This window comes from Canis lupus, chromosome 17, assembly GCF_003254725.2.
Source record: "Canis lupus dingo isolate Sandy chromosome 17, ASM325472v2, whole genome shotgun sequence".
NCBI lineage: Eukaryota > Metazoa > Chordata > Mammalia > Carnivora > Canidae > Canis > Canis lupus.
Window position 1 is genome coordinate 56,077,882 of NC_064259.1, and position 11,832 is coordinate 56,089,713.

At 37.7% G+C, this 11,832-nt stretch overlaps 1 pseudogene; it reads left to right on the plus strand.

Annotated features, from left to right (window-relative positions):
• Positions 1–251: 251 nt before the first annotated feature.
• Positions 252–1,637, plus strand: LOC112664118 (citrate synthase, mitochondrial-like; annotated as a pseudogene).
• The last annotated feature ends 10,195 nt before the right edge of the window (positions 1,638–11,832 follow it).

An 11,832-nucleotide genomic window follows, 5' to 3' on the forward strand; every position in this document is an offset into this window, starting at 1 on the left:
AGAGTGAAAAAATGGATAAAAAAAATTATTCTATTAAATAATCACTGAAAACTCCCCAAGTTTGAGAAGGAAATAGACAACCAGATTCAGGAAGCCCAAACAATACCAAATAAAATGAACCCAAAGAAATCCACACAGACTTTCAACCTTGTCCGCCCCTCTGCACGGCCCTCGGTGCAGCGGCGTTGGCTTCCTCCTGCCACGACTCTCCCCATCCTGCCTTCCTTGCCTGAAGCCTGAGTTCTCCAGTCATGGCTCTACTCACTGCAGCCGCCCGGGTCTTCGGAGCCAAGAATGCATCTTGTCTTGTTCTTGCCGCTTGGCATGCCAGTGCCTCCTCTACAAATTTGAAAGACATATTGGCGGACTTGATACCCAAGGCGCAGGCCAGAATAAAGACCTTCAGGCAGCAACATGGCAAGACAGTAGTGGACCAAATCACTGTGGACATGATGTACGGTGGCATGAGAGGCATGAAGGGATTAGTATATGAAACATCAGTTCTTGATCCTGATGAGGACATCCATTTCCGAGGCTACAGTATCCCTGAGTGCCAGAAACTGCTGCTTAAGGCTAAAGGCGGTGAAGAACCCCTGCCAGAGGGCTTATTTTGGTTGCTGGTAACTAGACAAATCCCAACAGAGGAACAGGTGTCTTGGCTCTCAAAAGAGTGGGCAAAGAGGGCAGCTCTACCTTCCCATGTGGTCACCATGCTGGACAACTTTCCTACCAATCTACACCCTATGTCTCAGCTCAGTGCAGCCATTACAGCCCTCAACAGTGAAAGTAACTTTGCCAGAGCAGAGGGTATCAGCCGAACCAAGTACTGGGAGTTGATTTATGAAGATTGTATGGATCTGATCACAAAGATACCTTGTGTTGCAGCAAAGATTTACCAGAATCTCTACTGAGAGGGCAGCAGTATTGGGGCCATTGACTCTAAGCTGGACTGGTCCCACAATTTTACCAACATTTTAGGCTATACTGATGCTCAGTTCACTGAGCTCATGCGCTTGTACCTCACCATCCACAGTGACCATGAGGGAGGCAATGTAAGTGCCCATACCAGCCACCTGGTGGGCAGTGCCCTTTCAGACCCCTACCTGTCTTTTGCGGCAGCCGTGAATGGGCTAGCAGGGCCCCTGCATGGTTTGGAAAATCAGGAAGTACTTGTTTGGCTGACACAACTACAGAAAGAAGTTGGCAAAGATGTGTCAGATGAGAAGTTACGAGACTAAATATGGAACACACCGAACTCAGGACGGGTTGTCCCAGGCTATGGCCATGCAGTACTAAGGAAGACTGACCCACGATATACCTGTCAGCAAGAGTTTGCTCTGAAACACCTGCCTCATGACTCCATGTTTAAGCTGGTTGCTCAGCTGTACAAGATTGTGCCCAATGTCCTGTTAGAACAGGGCAAGGCCAAGAACCCTTGGCCCAGTGTAGATGCTCACAGTGGGGTGCTGCTCCAGTACTACAGCATGACAGAGAAGAATTACTACACAGTCCTGTTTGGGGTATCACGAGCACTGGGTGTACTCATACAGCTCATCTGGAGCTGAGCCCTAGGCTTCCCACCAGAGAGGCCCAAGTCCATGAGCACAGATGGTCCAGTGAAGTTAGTGGACTCTTAGGGTAAAACTGAAGACTGGGGGAAACTACCAGAAAGTGAGGGAGCTTTAAAAAAGAAGTATAATTTTGTTTTGTTTCAGGGGGCTTTTTAAGACTTAAGATTAAATTGTATCTGAGGCACTGATAATAAGTTGGAGGTTAAAATATAAATTAAGACTTTAAGAGATAAAAAGTAACCCTTCCTCCCCAACCAGTTCCCTTCTTTTGCCCGGTGAGTTGCCCATCAACTGTAGGGTGACCAGGACTAATGCATGTGGTATGGGTTAGGTTTGGGCCCCCCACCATCTCTAGAGTGAGAATCTGGCTCTCCTTTCCATGGGTCAAAGCTGGTTGCAGAGAATCTGCAGTCACTTCAGAGCTTTTGGTTCTGTTTTCTCCAGCCCTCTGTAGGCCAGCATATCAGAACTCTGCCTTTTTTGTTTCTATAGGAATCATGTTAGATTATCAGCTCTATCAAGCCCTGTCACCCTCTCCCATGCACACAGACACTTCCTAGCAAGACCTGTTGGTTAGTTGGACATCTTTGGCATTTTTTTTACGCTACCAAGTGACCATAAAGGCCATTAACATTTTGTGACTGGCACCCAGTGTTGTTGTTGTTGTTGTTTTTAATTATCCCATGAAAATTAAGTTCTGAAGTTTTCCATTCCCCACTACTTTAATAGTTCCCTCCTTCCAGATTTTCTGTACCTGCTGCACCTCATGCTGAGGGTGCTCTGGACCTCCCCTTCTTTGTCCTTACTAGAGACCTCTTTCAGCAGGTTATATATGCCACTATCTAAGGAAGTAGTAGTTCTTCCCAGTCATTTGGCTTTATGAGTGCTTAACACGATCTAAGTTTTCACTTCTGTGGAACACAAGCCACTACCCTCTGACCTTTTTTCTCCCCTTTATTTTAATATGCTATGGGCCACTGAATAAGGACTTGGGAATGTCCAGCATGATATCTTCAGAGTCTGGTTCCAGGGATATAGGTACTACTTTCTGAGCAGGGAAATTATTTAAGATTGAACTTGGTTTCCTTTGACTATCAGGTCCTGGGGCTAAGAACATTAAAAATAGTAAACCTCCCTTCTCTTTTCCTGCTACAAGGAAATATCCCTTTATTTATCAAGGTCCTTATCCGGTCCCTTCCCCAAGAGTTCACAGTACAGTGCTTGTTTCTTAGAAGCCCCATTTGCACAGGTTTTCAGTGACTCAGAATGCTCTACTGCCTTTTCTTTAAGAAAGGATTGAAATACACTCCTACTGTGCCCCCTTCATCCCTTGCAAACTCCTGCCTGTGTTTGTGTGGATCCCTAATCCCCAGAGCCATGCTGAGATGGACACATTGTCTGTAAACCCCTGGGTAACTGTCAAGTCATGATCCAGACTTCAGGTTGTTCTGTATAAAATGCAAAATAAATGTTTTTATTAACAAAAAAAAAGAAAGAAAAAGAAATCCACACAGATACATTATAATTAAATTGTCAAAAGATAAAGACAAAAAGCAAGTTTTGAAGGCAGCAAGAGAAAAGCAACTGGTTACACACAAGGGAAATTATAGATTATTAGTGGGTATTTCACTAGAAACCTTGCATGCCAGAGTGAACAGGACAATATATTCAAAGTGCAAAAGGAAAAAACTGCCAATCTAGAACACTGTACCTGGCAAAACTGTCCTTTAAAAAATTAAGAGATAATAAAGGCTTTCACAAGTAAAAGCTAAAGGAGTTCATCACCACTAAAACCTGCCTTACAAGAAATGCTAAAGGAAATTCTTCAACTTGAAATAAAAGGACAGTCTCAAGTTGAAGAATTTCCTTTAGCCATTTCTTGTAAGGTGGGTAGAGTGCTGCAAATGTCCATTAACTGATGAATGGATAAAGAATATATATATATATATATATATATATATATATATATATATATATTCCATTATATATATGATATATACATAATGCAATATTACTCAGCCATAATAAAGAATGAAATCTTGCCATTTTCAGCATCATTTCAGCATCATGGATGGAGCTAGAGGCTATTGTGCTACATGAAATAAGTCAGAGAAAGACAAATACCATATGATTTCACTTATGTGGAATTTAAGAAACAAAACAGATGAATATAATGAAAAAGAGAGGGCAAACCATAAAACAGACTCTTAACTATAGAGAGAAAACTTGCGGTTGCTGGAGGGGAGGTAGATGAGGGGATGGGTTAGATGGGTAATAGGTATTAAGGGGGGCACTTATGATGAGCATTGGATGTTATATGTAAATGATGAATCACTAATTTCTACACCTGAAACTAATATTACGCTGTATATTAATTAACTAGAATTTAAATTAAAACTTAAAAAAGTAAAAAGGATACTAAAGGGCAACATAACAGCATTACAAAGTATAAAACATGTTGATAAAGGTAAATATATAGACAGATACAAAATATTGTATCACTATAATCGTGGTGGGTGTATCAGTTAAAAGAAGATTCTTGTGTAAAAGTTAAAAGAAAAAGCTGTAAAAATAACTATTACTAGGGATTCCTGGGTGGTTCATTCAATTAAGCATCCAGCTTTTTAATTCAGCTCAGGTCATGATCTCATGGGTCATGAGATGGAGCCCCACATCAGGCTCCATGCTCAGCAGGGAGTCTGCTTGAGATTCTCTTTCTTCCTCTTCCTCTGCCCCTTCCCCCACTGTGTGCATTCTCTCTCTAAAATAAATAAATTAATCTTTGAAAAAAAACTATAACTAAAAACACATTAATTCATATACATTATATAAAAATTACATATAATACAATACAAAATACAATATAATACATATAATGTATATATGATACAAAACAGATGTAAATTATAACATCAATAACAAAGTATCATACTAGTAAGGTATAGAATTTTGATATATGATTGAAGTTGATATTAGCCTTAAATAAACTGTTATAACTATAAAATATTTTATGTAAGCCCCATGGTAAGCACAAAGAAAACACCTATAGATGTTACACAAAAGAAAAGAAAAGAATCAAAACATATAAATTCAAAAAAATCAGCAAAACACATAGAAAGCCATTGATATAGGAAAAGAACAAAAGAACTATATGACAAACAGAAAACAACTAACAGAATGATAATAGTATATTCTTCCCTATCAATAATTACTTTAAATGAAAATGAGTTAAAAATCCCAAAGCAGGGATCCCTGGGTGGCGCAGCGGTTTAGCGCCTGCCTTTGGCCCAGGGCGCGATCCTGGAGACCCAGGATCAAATCCCACGTCAGGCTTCCGGTACATGGAGCCTGCTTCTCCCTCTGCCTGTGTCTCTGCCTCTCTCTCTCTCACTGTGTGCCTATCATAAATAAATAAGAATTAAAAAAAAATTAAAAAAAAATCCCAAAGCAAAAGACACAAAGTCAAATTATAAAAACAAATTATAAAAACAAGATATAACTATATGCTGTCTACAAAGTATTTATTTTAGTTATATCTGAAACCATAAATAAGGACACAAATAGGCTTAAAGTGAAGGGATAAGAAAAGATATTCCATACAAGTAGTATCCAAAAGAGAACAGAAGTGACTATACTTTTATCTGACACAATACCTTAAGTCAAGACTTGTCACAAGAGACAGAAAAAGAGTCAGTCATGTAATGATGTATGTTATGTAATGATAAAAGGATCAGTTCATCAATAAAATCTAAAACTTATAAATGTATATGTACTAAATATTAGAGCACCTAAAGATATAAGGCAAACACTGGGAAAACTGAAGGCAGAAATGAACAGCAATATAATAATTGTAGGAGACTTCAATACCCCACCTTTAATAATGAATAAAGCCACCAAATAGAAAATTAATAAAAAAACAGCAGATTTGAAATGCACTGTAGACCAAAGGGGTCTAACAAAAATGCAGAACCCAATAGTAGCAGAATTCAAAATATTCAATTATAGATAGATGATGATGATGATAGATAGATAGATAGATAGATGATAGATAGATAGATAGATAGATAGATAGATAGATAGATAGATATAGAGAGAAGTACCATAAGCAATCTCACTTCTGGGTATTTATGTAAAAGAAATGAAATTGGGATTTGAGCAGATATTAGCACTCCCATGTTCATTGTGGCACTATTCACAACAGTCAATATCTGAACACAGCCCAAATGTCCACTGATGGATAAACAGATAAAGAAAATGTGTTATATACATACAATGGGATATTATTTGGTCTTAAAAAAAAAAAGGAAATCCTGCAATATGTGACAAAATGGATGAATCTGGAGGAAATTATGCTGAATGAAATAAGTTGATCACAACAGGACAATACTGCACTTCTATACATATATGATTTCTCCACAGATGGAGAAAATAGAATAGTGGTTTCCAGGGTCTAGGAAGAGAGAGAAATGGGGAAGTACTAATAAATAGGTATAAATTTCCAGAAATGCAAGATGAATAAGTTCTAGAGATCTTCTCTATAACATTAGGCCTATAGTTAACAATACAATATTATAACCTAAAAATTTATTAAGAGAGTGAATCTCACATTATGTTCTTAACACAATAAAATAAATTTAAATTAAGAAAAAAGGACTTCTTCCTACTGAACTGAAAAAAAAATGTTTAAATTCTCTCACCTACGGGCACCTAGATGGCTCAGTCTGTTGAGCATTAGGCTCTCAATTTTGGTTTGGGTCATGATCTTGGGGTTGTGAGATTGAGCCTCATGTTGGGCTCCCAGCTCAGTGGGGAGTCTGTTTGTCTCCCTCTCCTCCCTCTGCCCCTCCCCCTGCTCATGCACACTCTATCACTCTCTTTCTTTCTCTCTCTCTCTCTTTTGAATGGATGAATCTTTTAAAAAAATTAAATAAAATAATTCTCTCACCTAGTGTTCCAAGCCCTCTACAGTCTCTTGGTATCCTTCCTTACCTTATTTAGCTCCCACTATTTCTCTGGATGACTGCTCCCATGACGTCACTATCTACTGATCATTTCTCACCTTGAGCTTTCCTGTGTCTTAGGGTATTGTGTCTGATAAAAATATAGTCACCTCTGTTCTCTTTTGGATACTATTTGTGTGGAATATATTTTCTTATCCTTTCACTTTAAGCCTATTTGTATCCTTATTTAAGTGTTTCAGATATAACTAAAACAAATACTTTGTAGACAACATATAGTTATATCACAAAAAAAGCGCACTTACCTGAATGTTGGTAGCACAATAACTATAAACCTTTTGAAGGCATTTGCCACTTTCTATCTTGCTCTATGCTTACCTCCCCTATTAGACACTAATCTCCTTGAAAACCAAATCCACCTCTAATTCATATTTGCTCCATCTTAAGTGGTAAAAATAGTGCTCGAATATAGTAGGTGCTCAAAAAAAAAAAAAAAACACTTTTGTTTAGTGAATGAAGCCATCCTGGAGACTTTAACATAAGGAATTCATTGAACAAAACAATTGCTAATAGAAAATAATTTATGCTTGGCTTTGGCAAGCATAGGTAGGTACATAAGCCAAATTTGTGAGCAATAATTTTTTTCCTCAGAAATTTCTTTAACCTCTTCAACCATATTCAGTCCAAAAAAGCCAGGTCATCTGTGCAGCCTCTCTGTTTAGTAGTTATAGTAGCCAAAAACTGTAGATAAACCATCATAGATTCCACATTCACTCTCCTATAGACAAAGCCTACATGTCACAAACAAAGAAGCTCAGGTTCACAGCCTTACCTTTCTTTTGGCACCCATTATGACCATTTCATTCCTACTTAGTGCTGTTTTAATCACAGAAGGGGGTCTTCAGATTACTAAAATAATTAGCCAAGTAAGCAGTTGATTCTGATGTAGGGAATAATTGACCATTGTGCTTTTCAACAATGTACTGAACAATCAATCACACAAAGCCTCAGTGTAAAATATTTAATAGCCACTTGTTCCAGTCTTTTCCCTTCTTTATTCCTCCACCTTTTCCCTGCCCAGCCCTAGCACCTTTTCCTGCCAAGGAAGCTTGCAGAAGGATTTCCTTACTTCTATTGTATGTATTATTTTCCATCTTCTCATTTGGAACAAAGGCTTGCTATGGTCTTGTTTTAAATTTTGTGTTGGACCAAGGTAGCCATTTGTTGGAGTGGAACAAAGTGAAATCCAGTCTGGAAAATGATAATGCTGCTTTCCAACTTCTCATCACTGCATATTCTGCCCGCCTTGGCTCCAGAAAATTCTCCAGTTATTTCCTTTTGGCAGCACCATTTTAGTGCACTTAATAAATCTGGACTTATGAGGGCGTAGAGTAGCCTTCCCAGCATTTTTTTAATGTTATGGACATTGCTGTTTCCCTTAGGGAGAGCTAAGTAAAACACCTCCTGCTCTTTGTCATTTCTGGCTCTGCTGTCAGTTTCAGGTTTTGCTGCTCTTGGTGCTGCTTCAGGAGAGGCAGACTAAGAGTTCTTCTACCCAACACTATTCAACAGAGTCCAAAGGAGTCCTGGGGATCAAAATTCCTCCCTCACCCGCCCCCACTCCCCGGAAGACAATCAGCTTCACCCTTTAAATGCATTGAGTGCTTAAAATTCCCTCATTATTTATTACCCTATTATCTCAACTGTCACTGTTCTCCATGAAGCCTCTCATAATTTCCTCTACTCAATTTAGCCTCCCACTCCAGATATAATAAATCAACCCATTATCTTGTTTCCATGATTAAAACTAATCATATTCTATTATATAATTAGTTTTTTATGTTTCTGTCTCCCCTACTGGACAGTGAAAGTCTCAAAGGTTAGAGCTACATCTTATTAATCAGTTTTCTCAGCATCTGAACAGTAATTAATGTTCCATGAATGAATATAGTGCCTGAGATTCTACTACACATCATTCCTTTGGATTTTGTTCCTACAAAGCTTCTTCTTAAATGTGAATACTGTTGGGTAGAATATCATGATGTAATACTTATTAGGCAATTATTATTGGTAAACTATTAAAACATTTCTCTTGAGAGGAACCAAGATCAGGATGAAAATATTGGGGCTGGGGAGTCTGCCAAAAGATGATTAAAAAGGGAGAGAAAAGGCCCACAAACTGAGGCATCAAAGATTATCTACTTGATGATTTTGGTTTTTCAGCCAAATCTATCTCTCAGCTCAAAGCTAATTTACTACAGAGAATTATGCTTTTAAAATTTTTGCCCATAGAGGATGAAGGAGTTGACTGTCACAATTAATCTAGAGATGCATTTGTATCTGCAATATAATAGGGTACATGAAACCTTGCCTAGAGCCAATACGCCTTTAGGCTGGAACTCAATAATGATGCACCTATAAAAATGTTCCAGCTATTACCAAAAGCCCTGGCAAGCTGAGGGGCTCTTTTCACAGCCAGCACTCTGGGGTTCTCTAGTGACTCACTGTGCCCCTGCTACACCCCAGATCATTAAGTTGCTGGGCTATACAGACAGACATTAATTACTCAGAATTAAGTGCCTGTGTATAAATGCTTATTTTGGATAATTCCAAAGGTTATTCTAAAGAAGTACCATTAACTCCCTAGTAATTTTGACTTATGTTCAAAAAGCTTTACTCAAGAAAGCCAGTCACCTCTTGACTGAAACGGTTTGCTTTCTAATCTTCCTGGCTCTTCTCTCTGTAGAATCCTTAGCACCTAAAAGGACTGTCTCCCCAGAGATTAATTTACTCATATATCAGGACCCCTGGAAAAAAGTCTCAATAAACGTCTGAATCACTCTCCAACTGGCTGCTGTGTTACTGACACAACTTTTGTGAGCAGCCATGTTAAGGTGCTTCCAATAGAGGGCTCACTTCAGAAGCAAAACAAGGGTGAAATCCTTCATCACCACAGCTACTGCTCTTGGAACCACAGGCTTCCTGGGACCAGAGAGTTTTAGGTATTTGAGCATAAATTTTTTTAAACGGAAATTCACATTTTAATTTCCCTCTTCAAAGATACAGTAATTTTTCATTAATATTTGCATCAAATTTAAAGTTTCCTGTTAGGTAGTCCCCCTGCCCACCTCACTCACATCCCTTGCCAAGATATTAGCATTAAGATTAATATCTGAGAATTAAACTGTAGAATTCACCTATAACAAAGATCTGAAATGAGATGGTCACTCCCATGATTATGAGACTCTAAACCTGAGAGTGGTGATAAGCTACATCATTACACTCAGAAAGTTCTTGTCTTACTCCTTTACCTTACCCTTTACATGTTATATAACTTTTTGTACCTCAGGTACTTCCTCTTTAAAGTAATAATAATACCTATTTCATAGAATTGTTTAGGGTGTGTATCAATGAAATGATATATTTAACACAGTGTCTGGCTTATAATAGGCACTCAATAAATGTTGGAAATTATTATTATTAACCTCCACCAATAGAATATATATTCAGATTGAAGCACCAACTTGTGCTTTGTACTATGGATGAAAAGGGCATAGAATCATGAAATTTCAGAATAACAGAGACTAAGAAGGGGGTCTATTAGAAAGGGAAAATCCAGATAACTTACAAGAATTGGAAATCAGAATAATATCAGACTTCTCAACATAACCACTGAAGCTATAAAAGGATGACTAATGCCTTAGAAATGTTGAGCGAAACTGATTTTCAATGTGTAATTCTGTGGAAAAATAATTTACCTATCTAGAGTGATGGGTGAATGAAATATTACCATCATTATCCTCAGAGAGAAAAGATAATGCATCTGTAAAACAAAAACAGGATGCCATGAAAACAGGAACTAAGTGAAAAAGGGGAGACAGAATTCTTGAAAGAAATTTTTAAGAGAGTTACTAGAATAACTCAAAAATAAGTACTGGAAGTTAAGGTCAAGATAACATCTTAGAAAAGAGGGGAAACATAAGTCAAAAGAAAAGACAATAGAAGATAAAAGAAAATTAACAAATTCAGGAATAACATTCAACTAATAAGAGCTCCAAAGAGACAGAGACAGAAAAGGAGAGAAATAAAATTCTCAAACAAAAACATACAGGTCCTTAAACTGAAAGACATGAGCCTCCAGATTAGAACACTCCATCCTGTGCTTTATTATAGGTGGAAAAAAAAAAACCAATACTATCAATGAAAAAGACATGTAATCAGGAAAATTCAGAAGCATTGCAAGAGGGAAATACCTCATATGACATACAATAAGAAATCAGAATGACTTTAATTCAACAATTGCTAGAGATAAAGGAAAATGCAATAATAGACTAATGCCTTAAATATTCATATACACAACCAATCTATCCATCTAGTATGAGGATAGAATAACACATTTTTAGACCTACACGTCAAAAATTTTAACTCCTTCATTCTTTTTAAGGTAAATCTACCAGGGATGCTATCCAGCACATGAATGCAGGTTCCAATAAAACCAAAGCAGAATGAGATTTGAGATCCAGGAGATGGAGGTTCTATTATAATTTAATAAAAAGAAAGAAAAGTCCTACTTGACAGAGGAGGAAAAGTCCTACTTAGAAAAGTCCTTAGAAAAGTCCTACTTGACAGAGGAGGAAAGTCCAGGAAGACAGAAGTGAAGCAAGCCTGGAATAAAAGGTAAGTCAAGAGGATAGATGACTGAGAGACTGCTGTCTGTGGGGAAATGGAACTGACACTTATATGATTGTTTGAGCTTTTGTAAATAAGATTATAAAGCAGTTGGCAGATCCATTGGAAAACTCAAGAAAAATTAGCAATAGACACATAGAAAACCAAGCAATAAAACTTAAAACAACCCACATTCAGGTCATGATTTCTAAATACCATTCCCCACTGGAACTGAAACTCTCAGAGAAATGGCCAATTCTAAGGCCAAGAAAGGAAAATTATACAAGATGAGACTGGAGCATTTTGTAGTGCCAAAAAGTAGAAAAATACCCAAAAAACATAAGCATGGGATTATGTCAAAGAGATGCAGGAGTCAACCTGAAAGAACTCCCAATGGCCAAAGCTAGAACAATTTGAGCAACAAAATAAATAAGCTAGTATATGATACAACCCAAAGTATAAAATAAATACCTATAATTCATACTGATATAAATAAGTGGGAGAGAAGAGACAAATCTTCTTTAAGAAAAAAACCCAAATAAGTTATATACATCTCTCCCTCCCTTCAAAGAGATGAGGCCTAGTTATGCCTGTCTGTTGAGTGTGAGCCAGACCTTGTGATTTACATCCAAAAA